The sequence below is a fragment of the Rattus norvegicus genome, chromosome 9, assembly GCF_036323735.1.
Source record: "Rattus norvegicus strain BN/NHsdMcwi chromosome 9, GRCr8, whole genome shotgun sequence".
NCBI classification, from domain to species: Eukaryota; Metazoa; Chordata; class Mammalia; order Rodentia; family Muridae; genus Rattus; species Rattus norvegicus.
Genome location: NC_086027.1, coordinates 88,307,989 through 88,326,425, shown reverse-complemented (window position 1 = coordinate 88,326,425; position 18,437 = coordinate 88,307,989). Strand labels below are relative to the sequence as shown.

The window sequence follows — 18,437 nt, the reverse complement described above, 5'->3', positions numbered from 1 at the left end:
TCTTGATAAGCTCTATTCCCTATTGCTTGCTATCTCTCCATATCCACTCTCTCATTTTCCCACTTCCCTAGCTCTGGCCTTGTTCAGTCTGGTTCTTCTCTCTGTTCGCTCTCATATCTACAAGCAAAATCTTTCCTTTAAGCATACCATCAAGCGGTCATGTTGACAGTGTCTTTGCTGTGCCCCCTCAAATTTAATCATCAACTAAAGTCTCAGTCTACCCTTTGGTTTTTTATTTGTGGTTACACTTTCAAAACTTCAGCATAGGTGCCTTTTGCTAGACATTGAAAAAACCAAGTGATTTTGACATGCTTGCCTTTCTTTGTCTTCATCAAATACAGAGCAGCAATTAAAAGCTGTTTCAAACCCTGGGAAACAAATTAGGAACATTTTAGCAATTAGCCTCACAAGATCATTTGCTTTGTAGACCCCCTGTAGCCAAGAGTTAATGCTGTTGCTACTTCAAAATTCTTACAACTGTTTAAGGCTCTTCCTTATTTTATGATCACATTCAATTTTCCTTACATGATTTTAAAATATTCAAACAGTTTTTAAAGAAACTGGATTTCTTGTTTCATTGCAAATTTAAGATGAATAATTTAGCAGTAACTTTTATTTTTTTCAATTATGCCGTAGGCTACTGTCATCCTTCTAGAGTAAAATGATAGGAGTACTTATTCTAAATCATATCCTACTTATTTGCTAAAATCAACCAACTCCCCCAGGTGCTTCAGCCTCCTCTGTGGTTTAACTTAATGAGGAGAATGGGGTCTTCGCTGTCATTCTTTTGTAGCCAGAGCTGTATAAAGTTGCCTTCAGGGTCCTTCAGGATCCAAAAGGGTTATAAGTCTGATGTTCACAATGGGTGGTTACACTGACCACTGCTTCCTAATGCAAAACAAAGCAGAAAAAACTCTATAAGGAAGATTAAAAACCAAAACCCAAAGGTTTTGGTAATTTGAACAGGAACATCAGGGCAAGTGTGGTACGAAATAAGTTCTACATTGAATCCTGAAAGCAAATAAAGTTGTCAAGTAACTTGGCCGTGTGACAAGTCAATGACTTACACACGTTGCCTCTGTGCCATCAAGTAATGCCTTACACAAACTATTACCCCGCCATGGCACTAAACCAACGATGATGCAGTGTGTCTCCATTTCTTGAAAGGTACCCCATGAGCTAAAGAACTGCATTGGTATATCCCACTTTCTCATTTTTATCAGTTTATTTTCTGCCTTGGTTTCTCCCTACAGTGGCAAATGCTTTGTCTAAGTTCTTAACAAGGCTTTCACCTCACAGATTTTCTTGGTTTTCATGTTCTAGCCTATATAAATGTTTCCTGGTATGTGGTATGCACTACGACAGGAAGAGGCTGGGTAATGTTTTCCTGCAGAGTCCCCAGCTTTATTGTCTCTGTCTCCTTTCTTCTTATGTCAAGCTTCATTCTTGAAGAACGACATTGCTCTTACCATGCTTCTTTGACCATCTCCCATGCCTGACCTTTTGAGCATATCATCTGTAATTCTCATGTCTCAGGAACTTAAGTATTTGCCAAAGCCATTTGCTGGCCTTTGGTGATTTTTTTTTAATGAGATTTTTCTTCTTTCACAATTCTTTGGAACAATCTTCTTTCCCTCTTGGTGGAGTCATGCTGAACTAATTCATATTCACAATCCTTCTATTTGCTTTGTCCAATCCCTGACAAAGTAGGGAATCCTTTCTTAGATAACTAGAGGTGGTCAGATGTGGCATCTGTCATTGATTAGCTTGCCCAAGTAAGTTGCATATGACACTGTGGAATGGCTAGAGGGGATACTGTCCCAAAGGTCCTTTGACAGTTGCCAGCTCCTGATAAAGAATGAACTAGTTCTCAGTTTCCTGTTTTCCAAGTCGTTCTTTATTCCTTGCATCTCTGAGTCCCTGAGCTGCCTCAAACCAGAAGGAGGAGAATGATGACCCACTTCTTTGAGTTGATTCTTACTTTTTTCATTTTGCAGTCAAATAAGACTCTCATTTCCCTCTCTTCTCTCCTCTCCTCTCCTCTCCTCTCCTCTCCTCTCCTCTCCTCTCCTCTCCTCTCCTCTCCTCTCCTCTCCTCTCCCTTCCCCTTCCCTCCCCTTCCCTCCCCTTCCCTCCCCTTGCCTCCCCTCCTCTTCCCTTCCCTTCCCTTCCCTTCCCTCCCCTTCCCTCCCCTTCCCTTCCCTTCCCTTCCCTTCCCTTCCCTTCCCTTCCCTTCCCTTCCCTTCCCTTCCCTTCCTTTCCCTTCTCTTCTCTTCTCTTCTCTTCTCTTCTCTTCATTTTTTCCTTTTGTTCATTTTTTCATTTTGCCTGTCTGTTTTCTTTCTTCTTTCTTTTGAGGCCATGTCATATATAGCCCAGGCTGGCTTCAAATCCACTATGTAGCCTAGAATTTTAGATCTTCTACCTCTCCCTCCCACAGGCTGAGATTATAGTCATGCACATACATAATTTATGTAGTTTAGGGATTAAACTCAGGGACATGTGAATGTTATGGGACATTGTTACAGACTACACTGTATCAACTGAGACACATTTCCAACATCTCGTCAGATTTTTTTATAGATGATGCATGGAAGTATGAGCTAAACAGCACCATTTGTTTGAAGTTTCACAGCTCAAGTAAAATATGCAAGTTGTGTGGTCTGGAGACATGGCTCAGTGGTTAAGAGCATAATTCCTCTTGCAAAGGACCTGAGTACAGGTCCAAGCACACATATCAGGCAGCTCATAACTGCCTGTAACTCCAGCTCCAGGAGATTTGATTCCCCTCTGACCTCCTTTTGTACACATACCCACAAACCCATTCCCACACAAGTAATAATTAAAACAGTAAAAGAAAATTGGGGGAAAAAAAACTAAGCAAGTTGTGACCTTAAGAAAAATGTCCCTCCTTTCAGCCTGTTTTCTTGGCGATAAAAATAGTGCTTACCTAGTAGGATCGTTCAGCTTACAATAGCTTCATCTATCTAAAAGTCCTTTCCAGGGATTTGTTAACACTGTCTGAAAGTATTAGGGAATTTCTCTTGTGAGGCCATCTCAGTAAATTAAATTCCTTTGCAGAAAGTGGCTACAGCACATTGAATTATTCTCTATCTAAGCATTATACCCTCTCCTGACCAGATTACTTGAAATAATGGTAATAGTAACAATGACAAAAACTTAATTAGATGAATATTTGGAATAATATTGAGCCATTCAGTTTTTCTTTAAGAGAGTAGCTACAGTATTCACCCAATTTCAGAATGGTTTTTTAAAATGAAGTTGTTTGTACGGCGTGACTCCTGGTAGATATATCATGATGCTGAGGGCTATCTAGAGAGCCATAGCTTTGTAGCTCACTGGAGAGGTTGCTGAATGAAAGTCTAGCCTGCAGCTTTGTAACCATGACTCACCCAACATGGGTTTATTACATGATGGATATTGAAGTGGAAAGGGGAAATGACCACATACTTAAAATAGCCACCTGAAAGCTTTTCACACACCTGCCTTTGCAGTGTGCCTCAAACATTTTATAAGTGAAACAATAAAGAAGTATGCTCAAGTCAAGTTATTTGAAGAAACTATTCTCCATCGGTTGCAATTAAGGGATATTGATGGCATAGTTAGGATCCAGTTTGTTTGGGGTGCTTTGGTTTGAAGTGCTCAACATCTTTACTTAGACCTAACCTTTAAAAATGACCTCCATTCCATAGAATAATTGTTTCTGTGATATGTTTTACAATCCAAAACTTAGAGGATATAATAAAGATAAATAGTGTGTCATTGTTAATTGCAAAATTCCAGTTGGTGTGATATACAGGTTGTCATTACAGTTTTACCCACAGGTGTCTTGATACCCACCATTAGGGCAGCTTTGTGCTTGACCTAGACAAGGAAATGTCCCCAGACTTCCACAGACAAAGCTGATGTGTTAATTTTTGTCTTTGGTCAATGCTCTAGCTTGCTGTGATAAAACACTGACCTGAAACTAATAAGAGGCAAAGAAAGGGGTTGTTTGGGTTATACTTCCCACATTATGATCCATTATTGAGGAATTGAAGAGGAATCTGAAGGCAGGAACTGAAGCAGAGACCATGGAGGAAGGCTGCTTACAGACTCACCTTTCATGGCTTGGTCAACTTGCTTTCTTATACAATTCAGGTCCATCTTCCCAGGATGGCATTACACTCACTGGGCTTGGCCTTCTCAGATCAATCACTAACCAAAAAATGCCCCACAAACATATGCACAAGCTGGTTTGATAGATACAATTCCTCAGGTGAGGTTTGTTCTTCCTAGGCAACTCAAGTTTGTGTCAACTTGATAAAAACTAACCTGACCACTCATCAGCTTGACAAAACACTTTATTCTCAAACCATAAATCTTCTTTTCTTATTCATCCCTAAGACTCATAACATCTCAATATAAAAGTCTTTCAGTCTTGAAAAAAATTAAACACTTCAAAAATTCAAAGTCTTTTAAAAACAGCAAACATCCTAACCGTAGATTTCTGTAAAACAAAACATAAGTTAGTACTTTCTTATAATCCAAAGGGAAGATCCAGCATATAAAATACCTAGTCTAGCAGTTTAGTTCCAAAGTCTTATATCAATGTCAACTGGGGCTCAGCAATCTGGGACTCACAATCTTTTGTGCTCCAAAGAGCCCAGGGAGCTCCCCTTTTCTGAGTTTACTATCTATAATATACATACCATGTCAAGTAGACTTAGGCTGGCTTGACTCCTTAGTGGATGTCTCATGGTCCTGGCTTCTCCAATATCCTACGATTTCTACTGCAACTGAGGCTGCACCTTCATCAATGGCCTCTCACAGAGAGAGAGCCTCAGTTGTTCTCTATAACCCCTTTATATCTTTATAATCAATACCACATGGGAGACTCTTAGACGTTACCAAGTTTAGCTGCCATCTTGAAATGCAACCCTAGCACTCTCTGGACCACAGCTTCTGTGCACTAACTCTGAGAAAACACACCTAGAAGATTTCACCTCAATTATGCTCTTCCCATGTGGTTGCTGGGAATTGAACTCAGGTTCTCTGGAAGAGCAGTCAGTGCTGTTAACCGCTGAGCCATCACTCCAGCCCCTCAATTTAAGTCTTAAGAAGCTTTCGGGACTATGGTTTTAATTAGAATAAGGCACCATGTTGTTTTGGATGCCCTGGGAAGGATGTCACAGTAATTCATTAGTATAATGCTTGGGATGAGTCAGTTTGATTAGTAATTCTGCATCCAGGCCTTCTTGGGATTATAGACAGCAGGGGTTTTCAGTTCCAGTCAATTTTCAAAGTCACCTGGGATACATTTAAAATCTAACTTCCTGTAGGTTCTGATTTGGGCAAGTTATGAACAAGACCAGTAAACTACATTTGCAAAAAGGCTGCTCTGGTGAGTCTAGAGCCAAGATGGATTGGGGAATAAAAGTGTACAAGTTGAGGTGGAGAAGAATTCTGTATCTCTGTTCATCTTCTGTAGGTGGGAAAGATCTTGTGTTTTGCTTATGTTTTAGGTAAAGTTTCATTACAAAGCCCAGGTTGGTCAGTTACAAGATGCTTTCTATAAATTATATCATCATTTAGAATTGATTTTTAAGTCATGGCCAAAATGGTGTGTTTCGTTATAACATTGTGATGTAGATGTATCACTGTGCTATGTCCACATTTGTCCCTATTACTTCCTGATGTTTACCTCCCCAACTCCTGCTGGCTCAATCCCTCACCCCCCCCCCCTCTCTCTCTCTTTCTCTCTTTCATGTCTTAGGTGTGTACAGTTGAATCTAGGGTCTGTATATCAAATATCATCCTGAGTGAGCTAACCCAATCACAGAAAGACATACATGGTATGCACTCATTGATAAGTGGCTATTAGCCCAAATGCTTGAATTACCCTAGATCCCTAGAACAAACGAAACTCAAGACGGATGATCAAAATGTGAATGCTTCACTCCTTCTTTAAATGAGGAAAAAGAATACCCTTGGCAGGGAAGGGAGAGGCAAAGATTAAAACAGAGACTGAAGGAACACCCATTCAGAGCCTGCCCCACATGTGGCCCATACATATACAGCCACCCAATTAGACAAGATGGATGAAGCAAAGAAGTGCAGACCGACAGGAGCCAGATGTAGATCGCTCCTGAGAGACACAGCCAGAATACAGCAAATACAGAGGCGAATGCCAGCAGCAAACCACTGAACTGAGAATAGGTCCCCCGTTGAAGGAATCAGAGAAAGAACTGGAAGAGCTTGAAGGTGCTCGAGACCCCAAAAGTACAACAATGTCAAGCAACCAGAGCTTCCAGGGACTAAGCCACTACCTAAAGACTATACATGGACTGACCCTGGACTCTGACCCCATAGGTAGCAATGAATATCCTAGTAAGAGCACCAGTGGAAGGGGAAGCCCTGGGTCCTGCTAAGACTGAACCCCCAGTGAACTAGACTATGGGGGGAGGGCGGCAATGGGGGGAGGGTTGGGAGGGGAACACCCATAAGGAAGGGGAGGGGGGAGGGGGATGTTTGCCCGGAAACCGGGAAAGGGAATAACACTTGAAATGTATATAAGAAATACTCAAGTTAATAAAAAAAAAAAAGCATCCATATGTATTCTTCTCTTGTGTTACTCTTGGTTGTTCTCTCTTTTTTTTTCAGGTTTTCTAAATTTATTTCTTCTTTTTTTTTTCTTCAGAGCTCGGGACCGAACCCAGGGCCTTGTGCTTGCTAGGCAAGCGCTCTACCACTGAGCTAAATCCCCAATCCCTCAGGTTTTCTAAATTTATTATAATATTGGCTATGGGTTTGTACCCATAGACACAATTATGTTGTTTATTATATCTTTCTTATTAATTTTAATTTTATTCTTCTCTCATATATTACATCCGGACTGCATTTTCTCCTCCCTCCCCCCTCCCCAAACTTTCCCCTACCCTAGGCCTCCCTCCTTCCTCAGACCCACCCTCCTCCTCTTCTCAGAGAAGAGCAGATTTCCCAGGGTCATCAAACACACATGGGATAACAAGCTACAATAAGACCAGACATATACCAGGCTGAGCAAGGCAATCTAGTGGGAGAGAAAAAAGGGATCCACAAATGAGCAACTTCATATGGAAAGACAAAAAACCCAGGAGAGAACTAAAAAAAAAATCCTATACAATAAAAGAATTGCCAGAGGCATCACCATCCCCGGTCTCAAGCTGTACTACAGAGCTGTAATAATAAATACTGCATCATATTGGCATAAAAACAGACAGTTTGATCAATGGAAGTGAGTCAAAGACCTAGACATAAACCCACACTCCTATGGATACCTGATTTTTTTTTCTAAAGAAGTCATAAATAGCTTATCCCTAAAAGCACTGCAGGTGTGTCTCATGAGCATCAGAGGTGGCAAGAGGAGAGAGGCTATATCAGTGTTCTGATATAGGAACATCTGAATGATTAGCAGACTAACATTCTCTAAAGAAAAAGCAAGCCTGAGACAACCACCAGTTGGGCACCATGGGACCTGGATAGGAAACTAGCTTGAGACAACCACATGCCTCACAGGCCTGGTGGGGGAAGGTTGAAGGGAATGATAGGCAGACCATGCCCAAGATGACCCCTACCCAGTGACATAATGCATGAACAAAGGAGACTATTCCTGAGATGACCCCAGACACTCAGAGAACCCAGCTGCCATTAAGAGGAACAAGTAGACAGTAGAGAAATGAAAGAGAAAGAGAAACAGAAGGATGTGGGCGTAACAAAGATAGGCAGAACTAGAGACTTGAGGGTAGTGAGGAACAGCCTGATGTGAGTAGCCAGTGATGCCCCCTTTGACCATGATGTGGCTCTGGCTGAGCTGCCACTGGAGACCATGTCTGAGTGCATGGCCCTGCAGCAGCAGGGGTTCGTTAACAACAAAGGCCAAGTGGATGTCCCTGGTCTGGGCTGCTGCTCAGGAACATGTTGATTTTGAGAGCTGTGCAAAACTGGCTCCACTTCTCACTTGGACATCATGGGAGAGCTGGCCCTGAGGGATGAGAGTTGGAGAACTGACCTCACCCCTAGCAAGCTGGAGTACTTGGGAGAGTGGGCTCCACACACTGATGGAGTTGCAAATGAGCTGGTCCCTGAGGATATGAATATGGGAGACATGGCCCTACCCCTTGGACAAGGGAGATATAACCTTCTCTCAGCTCACCTCTCACACTGTGGTACACCAGAGAACTAGCTCTGGGATCATGAGAGCAGAAGAGTTGTCCCTATCTCTGACCAGCTGCAGCACTTAGAAGACCAGGCCCTGCACCTCACCTGGGCAGTACAGTAGAGCTGGCCCTGGATATGGGAGTTGTGGGTGAACTGCCCCATGGGTTCGAGTGTGGGAGAGTTGGCCCTGCTACTTGTTTGCCATGCAGTGACATGGGCAAGAGAGAGATGTCCTTTGACACCAATAGCAGGCACAAGAGTTGACCCTAAGGTCATCAGAGCAGGAGAGCTGACCCTGCCCTCATCTGCTATAAGACCTGGGAGAGAAGACCCTATACCTCCACTGGCAGTGCAGAAGTGCTAGTTCTGGATGCGGGCTTGCTGGTGAGCCAGACCCAAGGGCGTGAGAGTGGGATAGCAGGGAGGTTGACCTGCTCAGATAACTCTCAGGCACAGATTCAGGGCTTTGCATTGGCCCACCCTAACATTTACTCAATCCATAAACTGCTAAAGTATATGAAGGGGCTGGTCCTACAGATCCAAAGCTACAGGATCTCTAAGACACAAGGCAACAACAGAATATCTGAGAACAGTTCCCAACAGTATATCTGAGAGCAATTCCATGAGGATCCAGTATCAATAGAGTAGCAGAAGCCAGAGGCCATATACCAGACCAACGAGTCATTGCAATTAATATTTGCAAACAAAGAAGTGTGGACAAAAGAGTATATTGTGAGACACACAGTGACACATTACAGCTTCCACAATGAAACTTCTTTTCTCTGTTGGAGGGTGGATGGCAGGTATGAGGGGAGGGGAAGATGAGTGAGATTGGGGTACACGATGTGAAATTCACACAATGGACAAAAATAAATCATCTTCAACAAATGGTGCTGGTCTAGCTGGATGTCAATATATAGAAGAACGCAAATAGACCCAAACCTTACACCTTGCACAAACTCATGTCAAAGTAGATCAAAGGCCTCAACATAAAACCAAAAAACCTTGAACCTGATAGAAGAAAAATGAGGGATAGCTTTGAACTCATTGACACAGGAGACAATGCCCAGAACAGAACACAAATAGCATACACACTAGTATCAATAATTAATAAAAGGGACTGCATGAAACAGAAATGCTTTTGTAAGGCAAAGGACATAGTCAATACGACAAAATGTCAGCCTTTTTGTCGTATCTTCACTATTTCCCCATCTGGCAGGGGGCTAATATTCAAAATATATAAAGAACTCAAGAAACTAGACATCAACAAACTAAATAATACAATTAAAAATGGGGCACAGATCTAAACAGAGAATTCTCAACAGAGGAAACTCAAATGTCTGAGAAACACTTAAAGAAATGTTCAACATTTTTAGCCATCAGGGAAATGTAAATCAAAACAACTTTGCAGTTCTATCTTACATCTGTCAAAATGACTAAAATCTCTCGTTCTCTCTTATTTCCAATGAAGGTAATATTTGTGAGAAAAATATGGAAAAAAACAATGGAATTGAACACATGTGTGTAAAGGATGGAAAAGAGAAAGAAAAAAAAAAAAAAAGCAAGTCTCCAGCCTTCAAGTCACTTTCTCACCAACACAAGCTCTGTATTAGCCAGCCTGGGGTTGTCATGAAGATCAGACTTTATTTTCACTGATGTTTCTGGGTGAGGAAGACTGATAACTTAAGTATTAGATAGAAGAATACAGGATGATTTACATATGTGCTTGTGTAGGGTAGTGTGTGTGTGTGTGTGTGTGTGTGTGTGTGTATGTGTACGTGTGAAAACCCTAGAAACAAGGAGAGAGGAGGACGTAAGAACTGCTCAGAGTGGTAGCCTAAGATGAACATTTTGCCTGCAGAATGGATGCTGGACTGGAGGTGGCTCGGCAGCAGTCATCTGAGTGGAAGCTGGTAGACTACTTCAGAGTAGAGGCAGTGAGGACGGGAGGATTAGAGTGTGCAGAGAATCTTCCAATTTCACATGACTCTAGTGTATACAATCACACAAATGGGGTGCTATTCTTAAAGATGGGGAGCACAAGAATGGGAATATATTTGTCAAAGATAGGGGGAATGGTCATTTTAAAGTATAATTTCTTGATATTTGAATGGTCTATAGGGTATTATTGATTTCCAAATTTCAGAAAATATTTGGGTCAGACAATCAGGTTTAAAAGAAATAAGCACCCCAAAACTCGTTTGCTGTCAGAAGGCTGGTGTTGTAAAACTACTGCTAATGCAAAGCCAAAATGGGAAAGGAACTAACTCATACCAACATTGTTGTTATTGGACACATAGATTTGGCCAAGTCATTGTGACTGGCCATTTGGTCTACAAATGTAGTGAAATCAGCAAAGGAGCCATTGAAATGTTAAAAAGGAGGCTGCCAAGATGGGAAAAGGAGCTTTCCAGTATGTTTGTGTCTAACTGAAAGCTGAGAGAGAACACGGTATCATCATTGACAATTCTCTGTGGAAATCTGAGACCAGTAAATCTGTGTGACTATTGCTGATGCCCCAGGACACAGAGACTTTATTAAAAAAACATGATTTCAGGCACATATCAGGCTAACTATGCTGTTCTGGTTGTTGTTATTGGTGTTGGTGAACTTGAAGCTTGTATCTCTAAGAACGGCCAGACCTGTGACCATACCCTTTTGACTTATACTCAGTATATAAGATAGATTTTTGGTGGCAGTAAAATGTATTCCACTGAACTACCCTATAGCCTGCAGATCTATGAATGAACTGTTAAGGGAGTCAGTACTTTAAAAAAAAAATGGCTACAATCCCGACACTGTAACATCTGTGCCAATTTTTGGTTGGAAAGGTGACAGCATGTTGGAGTCAAGGACTTGATATTCCATGGAACAAGAGATGGGGAGCCATCCAGAGATGGTAGTGCCAGTGGGACCACAGTGTCAGAAGCTTTGTGTTGTTCCCCTCATTCAACTGACAAGCCTTTGAGACTGATCCTCCATGATGTCTATAAAATCGATGATACTGGTATTTATCTTTGTGGGTTGAGTAGAGACTGGTGTTCTCAAATGAGTCATGGTAGTTCCTTTTGCTCCAGTCCCTGTCACAACAGAAGCAAAGTCTGTTTAAATGCACCACAAAGTTTTGGGCGAAGCTCTTCCTCGGAATGTGGGCTTCGATGTGAAGAATGTGTCTGCCAAAGATGTCAGATGTAGCAACACTGTTGGAGAGAGCAAAAATGACCCACCAATGGAAGCTGCTGACTCTACTGCTCAGGTGACTATCAGGGACCATCTGGGTCAAACCAGAGATGGCCATAGCATTGGACTGGATTGTCAGAGAGCTCATAGAGTTGCAAGCTTGCTGAGCTAAAAGGAAGACTGTTGTTCTAGTTGCAAGCTTGCTGAGCTTAAAGATTAATTGTTGTTCTGGTAAGAAGCCGGAAGATGGCCCTAAATTCTTCAAATCTGGTGAGACGCCCATTGTTGATATGGTCCCAGGCAAGCCCATGTGTTGAGTGTTTCTCTGACTATCCTCCACTGAGTCATTTCTGCTGCTCACGACATGAGGCAGACAGTTGCTGTGGGTGGTATCAAAGCTGTGGACAAGAAGGCTGCCGGAGCTGGCATCAAGTCTGCTCAGATAGTGCAGAAGGCTAAATGAACATTATCTTTAGCACCTGCCATCCCAATCTGAATCGGTCGTGGAAGAATGGTCTCAGAATTGTCTCAAATGGCCATTTAATTTAATAGTAAAAGACTGGTTAATGACACAATGCACTGTAAAACCTTTAAAAGGCAAGGAGACTGTTTTGTGGACTACTTCGTGTGTGTGTATGTGTGTATGTGTGTGTGTGTGTGTGTGTGTGTGTGTGTGAGAGAGAGAGAGAGAGTTTTAAGTTATTGGTTTTCAAAAGTCAGTACTTTTAATGAAAATAACCCAACAGAGACTCACTAAAACAAGTTCAATGAGAAAGCACCACCACCACCACAACCACCAAAATAGTTGATGGCTTAATAAACAGGCATTGCTTTATGAGTGATATGTTCATTATGTCTCTCCTCATAGCTGCCTTATGTGGTAGCATCACAACTTGTGAATGTGAGTCTTGCAACTTAGTGCAATTAATGAATGACTGAGCCACATAGCCTGTGGTTAGTAGTAAAACTTAGGATTGAACTTAGATGGTCTTACTCCACCGTGTACCCACTACCTAGGTCATTGAAGGCATGAAAGTAAGGAATATCTCTACAGGTTTATAAATAGTAAGATGGTAAAAGGGTCCAGCACAAAGCCTGGAATCCACTAGTACTAAGTGGTAGGCAGGGGATAAAAAACATCTTGAGACACAGGAAGGACATGAGGGTGTAAAGTAGTGTGAAGTATAAATAGCATCTTTTTAAAAGAACAAGTAAACAATACTAAGCCTACATCCTCTTGCCAATTTAGATTGAAATAGAAAAGAAGTAATTTAAATTAGGCAACATACGATCACCAGAAATTCATTTGTCACAATTCTGGGGTCTAGAATATCCATGAGCAAGGGCAAATTCATCGTTTGATAAGGCTTTGTTCTATGCACACGATTTTACCAACCCCCCTCTCTTGCCTTTCCTTCCTGTCTCTACCCCTTAAGTTCTGGAATTACAGGCATCCATCACCATTCCTGGCTTCTTCATGATATCTTCTTTGGTCCTTCCATAGCAAAGGAGCAAATGATTCACCTGAGCCTACTTTATAAGGGTTCAACCGAACTGACTATAATGATGAGGGCAGGAATCTCAGGATGCTCTTATCATTGTTTTAGAAGACCACATCTCTTAACACCATCACATTAAAGATTAATTTTCATCATATAGATTATTTGTGTGTGTCCGTGTGTGTGTCCGTGTGTGTGTCCGTGTGTGTGTGTGTGTGTGTGTGTGTGTGTATGTATGTGTGTGAAAGGGGGGGTTGGAATCTAGACAATAGCAGAGGTTGGTAGGAAATGTTTACCATGAGCTAGGTGATGAAGTGGTTATTGTGAGCATAGTGGGTTTTCAATGGAATGGTAGGAGCAGAGGGCAGATTTCAGCAGTGTTGGCTGTGTGGTGGAGAAAAAAAGGAGTTGTGATTACTTCCTTGAAAAGTTTCTTTGAGAACAGAGACAAGAATGGGAGTTGGCTGAAACAAGAAATCAAGGAAGGCTTTTAAATGTTTTAAGGATGAGTATTAAAAATGAGTTCTAGAATGATATAACCAAAAATTATTAATATTAACTGGTTGGTAACAGGAAGATTGAAAGTAGTGTGGTCCTGGAGCCCTTGGGACACAGGAGCTGAGGCACAGTCTGGGACAGGATCCTTCCAGTTTTCATGTGCACCTGGAGCTGACCCTGTACCACAGCTCTTGGTACCCAAATCCTGCCAGAAAAGAGCTGGTCTCCCAGGAATGCTAACAGACTTACAGGAGGGTCAAGCCACTGTCAGAGACAGCAAGACCAGCTAACACCAGAGATAACCAGATGGCAAGAAGCAAGTACAAGAAACAAAACAGCAGAAATCAAGGCCACTTGGAACCTTCAGAACCTAGTTTTCCCACCACAGCAAGTCCTGGCTACCCCAACACACTGGAAAAACAAGATTCTGACTTAAAATCACATCTCATGATGATGTTAGAGGACTTTAAGAAAGACATAAATAACTCCCTTAATGAAATACAGGACAACACAGGTAAACAGGTAGAAGCCCTTAAAGAGGAAACACAAAAATTCCTTAAAGAATTACAGGAAAATACAACCGAACAGGTGAAAGAATTGCACAAAACTATCCAGGGTCTAAAAATGGAAATAGAAACAAAGAAATTACAAAGGGAGACAACCCTGGAGATAGAAAACCTAGGAAAGAGATCAGGAGTCATAGATGCAAGCACCACCAACAGGAGATAGAAGAGAGAATCTCAGGGGTAGAAGATGCCATATAAAAACGTTGAGACAACCATCAAAGAAAATGAAAAACACAAAAAGATCCTAACCCAGAGCATCCATGAAATCCAGGACACAGTAAGAAGATCAAACCTAAGGATAATAGCTATAGGAAAGAATGAAGATTCCCAACTTAAAGGGCTAGTAAATACCTTCAGCAAAATTATAGAAGAAAACTTCCCTAACCTAAAGAAAGAGATGCCCATAGCGTACAAGAAGCTTACAGAACTCCAAATAGATTAGACCAGAAAAGAAATTCTTCCCATCACATAATAGTCAAAACACCAAATGTACTAAACAAAGAATATTAAAAGCAGTAAGGGAAAAAGGTCAAGCAACATATAAGGGCAGACCTTTCAGAATTACACCAGACTTCTCAACAGAGACTATGAAAGCTGGAGAAACCAAGTTATTCCATGACAAAACAAAATTTACACAGTATCTTTCCACAAATTCAGTCCTACAAAGGATAAAAGATGGAAAACTCCAATACAAGGAGGGAAACTACACCCTAGGAAAAGCAAGAAAGTAATCTTTCAACTAGCCCCCCCCCCAAAAAAATAGCCCCACAAACATAATTCTACCTCTAACAACAAAAATAATAGGAAACAACAATCATTGGTTGCCAATATCTCTCAAAATCAATGGACTCAAATCCCCAATTAAAGACATAGACTAACATACTGGATATCTAAACAGGACTCAACATTTTGCTGCATACAGGAAATGCACATCAGTGATAAGACAGACACTTGCTTAGAATAAAAGGCTGGGAAAAATTCTCCAAGCAAGTGGAACAAGTTAGAATAGCCATTCTGATATCTAATAAAGTCAACTTTCAACCAAAAATTATCAGGAAAGATAAGAAAAGACACTTCATACTCATCAAAGGAAAAGTCCACAAAGATTAACTCTCAATTCTGAATATCTATGCTCTAAATGCAAGGGCAGCCACATTCATAAAAGAAACTTTGCTAAAACTCAAAGCACACATTGCACCTCACGCAATAATAGTGGGTGACTTCAACACCCCACTCTTAGTAATGGAGAGATCATGGAAACAGAAACTAAAGAGAGACACAGTGAAACTAACAGAAGTTATGAACCAAATGGATTTATTAGATATCTATAGAACATTTCATCCTAAAACAAAAGAATATACCTTCTTCTCAGCACCGCATGGTATCTTCTCCAAAACTAGCCATATAGTTGGTCACAAAACAGGTCTCAACAGACACAAGAAGATTGAAATAATCCCATGCATCCTATCAAATCACCATGAACTAATAAGGCTGGTCTTCAATAACAATAATAATGACAGAACGCCCACATACACATGGAAGTTGAACAATGCTTTGCTCGATAACTTGGTCAAGGAATAAATAAAGAAATTAAAGACTTTTTGGAATTTAATGAAAATGAAGGCACAACATACCCAAACTTACGGGACAGAATGAAAACAGTGCTAAGAGGAAAACTTATACCTCTGAGTGTCTCCAAAAAGAAACTGGAGAGAGCATAAACTAGCAGCTTGACAGCACACCTGAAAGTTCTAGAACAAAAAGAAGAAAAAACACCTAAGAGGAGTAGAAGGCAGGAAATAATCAAACTCAGGACTGAAATCAACCAAGTAGAAACAAAAAGGACTATACAAAGAATCAACAAAACCAGTAGCTGGTTCTTTGAGAAAATCAACAAGATAGATAAACCCTTAGCCAGACTAACGAGAGGGCACAGAGAGAGTGTCCAAATTAACAAAATCAGAAATAAAAAGGGAGACATAAAAACAGAACCTGAGGACATTAAAAAAATCATCAGATTCTACTATAAAAACCTATACTCAACAAAAATGGAGAATCTGGATGAAATGGACAATTTTCTAGACAGATATCAGGTACCAAAGGTAAATCAGCATCAGATAAACCATCTAAATAGTCCCATAAAGAAATAGAAGCAGTCATTAAAAGTCTCCCAACCAAAAAAAGTCCAGGGCTAGATGGGTTTGGTGCAGAATTCTGTCAGACTATCATAGAAGACATAATGCCAATACTCTTCAACCTATTACACAAAATAGAAATAGAAGGAACACTACCCAATTCCTTCTATGAAGCCACAATTACGTTATACCTAAACCACACAAAGACTCAACAAAGAAAGAGAACTTCAGACAAATTTCCCTTATGAATATTGATGCTAAAATACTCAATAAGATTCTTGCAAACCGAATCCAAGAATACATCAAAATGATCATCCATCACCATCAAGTAGGCTTCATTCCAGGGATGCAGGGGGGGTTCAATATTTGGAAATCCATCAGCATAATCTAGTATATAAACAAACTCAAAGAACAAAAACCACATGCTCATCTCATTAGATGCTGAGAAAGCATTTGACAAAATTCAAATTTCTTTTAAAAGTCTTGGAAAGATCAGAATTCAAGGCCCATACCTAAACATAATAAAAAGCGATATTCAGCAAACCAGTAGCCACCATCAAGCTAAATGGAGAGAAACTTGAAGCAATCCCGCTAAAATCAGGGACTAGACAAGGCTGGGCACTCTCTCCCTACATGTTCAATATAGTACTCGAAGTCCTATATAGAGCAATGAGACAACAAAAGGAGGTCAAAGGGATACAATTTGGAAGGGAAGAGGTCAAAATATCACTATTTACAGATGATATGATAGTATACTTAAGTGACCCCAATAATTCCACCAGAGAACTATTAAGCCTGATAAACAACTTCAGCAAAGTGCCTGGATATAAAATTCAAATAGATCAGTAGTCTTCCTCTACTCAAAGGATAAACAGGCTGAAAAAGAAATTAGGGAAATGACACCCTTCACAATAGTTACAAATAACATAAAATACCTTGGTGTGACTCTTTCCAAGAAAGTGAAAGATCTGTATGACAAGAACTTCAAGTCTCTGAAGAAAGAAATCAAAGAAGATCTCAGAAGATGGAAAGATCTCCCATGCTCATGGATTGGAAGGATTAATATAGTAAAAATGGCCATTTTGCCAAAAGCAATGTACAAATTCAGTGCAATTTCCATCAAAATCCCAAGTCAATTCTTTACAGAGTTAGAAAGAGCAATTTGCAAATTTATTTGGAATAACAAAGGACCCAGGATAGCGAAAACTATCCTGAACCATAAAAGGACTTCTGGGGGAATCACCATCCCTGACCTCAAGCTGTATTACAGAATAATAGTGATAAAAACTGTATGGTATTGGTATAGAGACAGACAGGAAGATCAATGGAATAGAATTGAAGACCCAGAAATGAACCCACATACCTATGTTCACTTGATTTTTGACAAAGGAGTTAAAACCATCCAGTGGAAAAGAGACAGCCTTTTCAACAAATGGTTTTGATTTAACTGGAGGTCAGCATGTAGAAGAATGAAATTGATCCATTCTTATTGCCCTGTACAAAATTTAAGTCCAAGTAGATCTTGGACCTCTACATAAGACTAGGAATACTGAAAGTAATAGAAGAAAAAGTAGGTCAGAGCCTCCAACACTTGGGCACAGGGGAAAATTTCCTTGACAGAACACCAATAGCTTATACTCTAAGATCAAGAATCAACAAATGGGACCTCATAAAATTGCAAAGCTTCTGTAAGGCAAAGGACATTGTCATTAGGACAAAATGGCAACCAACAGATTGGGAAAAGATCTTTACCAATCCTACATCCGATAGAGGGCTAATATCCAATATGTACTAAGAACTCTAGGAGTTAGACTCCAGAGAATCAAATAACCCCTTTAAAACATGGGCTACAGAGCTAAATAAAGAATTATCAACTGGGAAATATGGAATGGCCATGAAGCCAACATCCTTAGTCATCAGGGATATGCGAATCAAAACAACCCTTGGATTCTACCTTACACCAGTCAGAATGGCTAAGATAAAAAACTCAGGTGACAACAGATGCTGGTGAGGATGTGGATAAAGAGGAACACTCCTCCATTTTTGGTGGGATTGGAAGCTGGTACAACCATTCTGGAAATCAGTCTGGAAGTTCCTCAGAAAATTGGACACAGTAGTATCTGAGGACCCAGCTATACCACTCCTATACCACTCCTGGGTATATACCCAAAAGTTCCAACATATAACAAGGACACATGCTCCACTACATTTATAGGCAACATCTTTTTTTTTTTTTGGAGCTGGGGACTGAAGCCAGGGCCTTGTGCTTGCTAGGCAAGTGCTCTACCACTGAGCTAAATCCCCAACCCCTCCACTCCATTTATAGCAGCCTTATTTATAATAGCCAGAAGCTGGAAAGA

The 18,437-nt window shown here is 40.7% G+C and overlaps 3 pseudogenes; 2 read left to right on the top strand and 1 right to left on the bottom strand.

Annotated features, from left to right (window-relative positions):
• Rpsa-ps11 (ribosomal protein SA, pseudogene 11) overlaps nt 1-8,361 on the bottom strand; it is a 43,075-nt pseudogene extending 34,714 nt beyond the window's left edge.
• On the top strand, nt 7,352-7,465 carry LOC120094936 (small nucleolar RNA SNORA17; annotated as a pseudogene).
• A 2,089-nt stretch (nt 8,362-10,450) lies between the features above and the next one.
• Nucleotides 10,451-11,842, top strand: Eef1a1-ps8 (eukaryotic translation elongation factor 1 alpha 1, pseudogene 8; annotated as a pseudogene).
• The last annotated feature ends 6,595 nt before the right edge of the window (nt 11,843-18,437 follow it).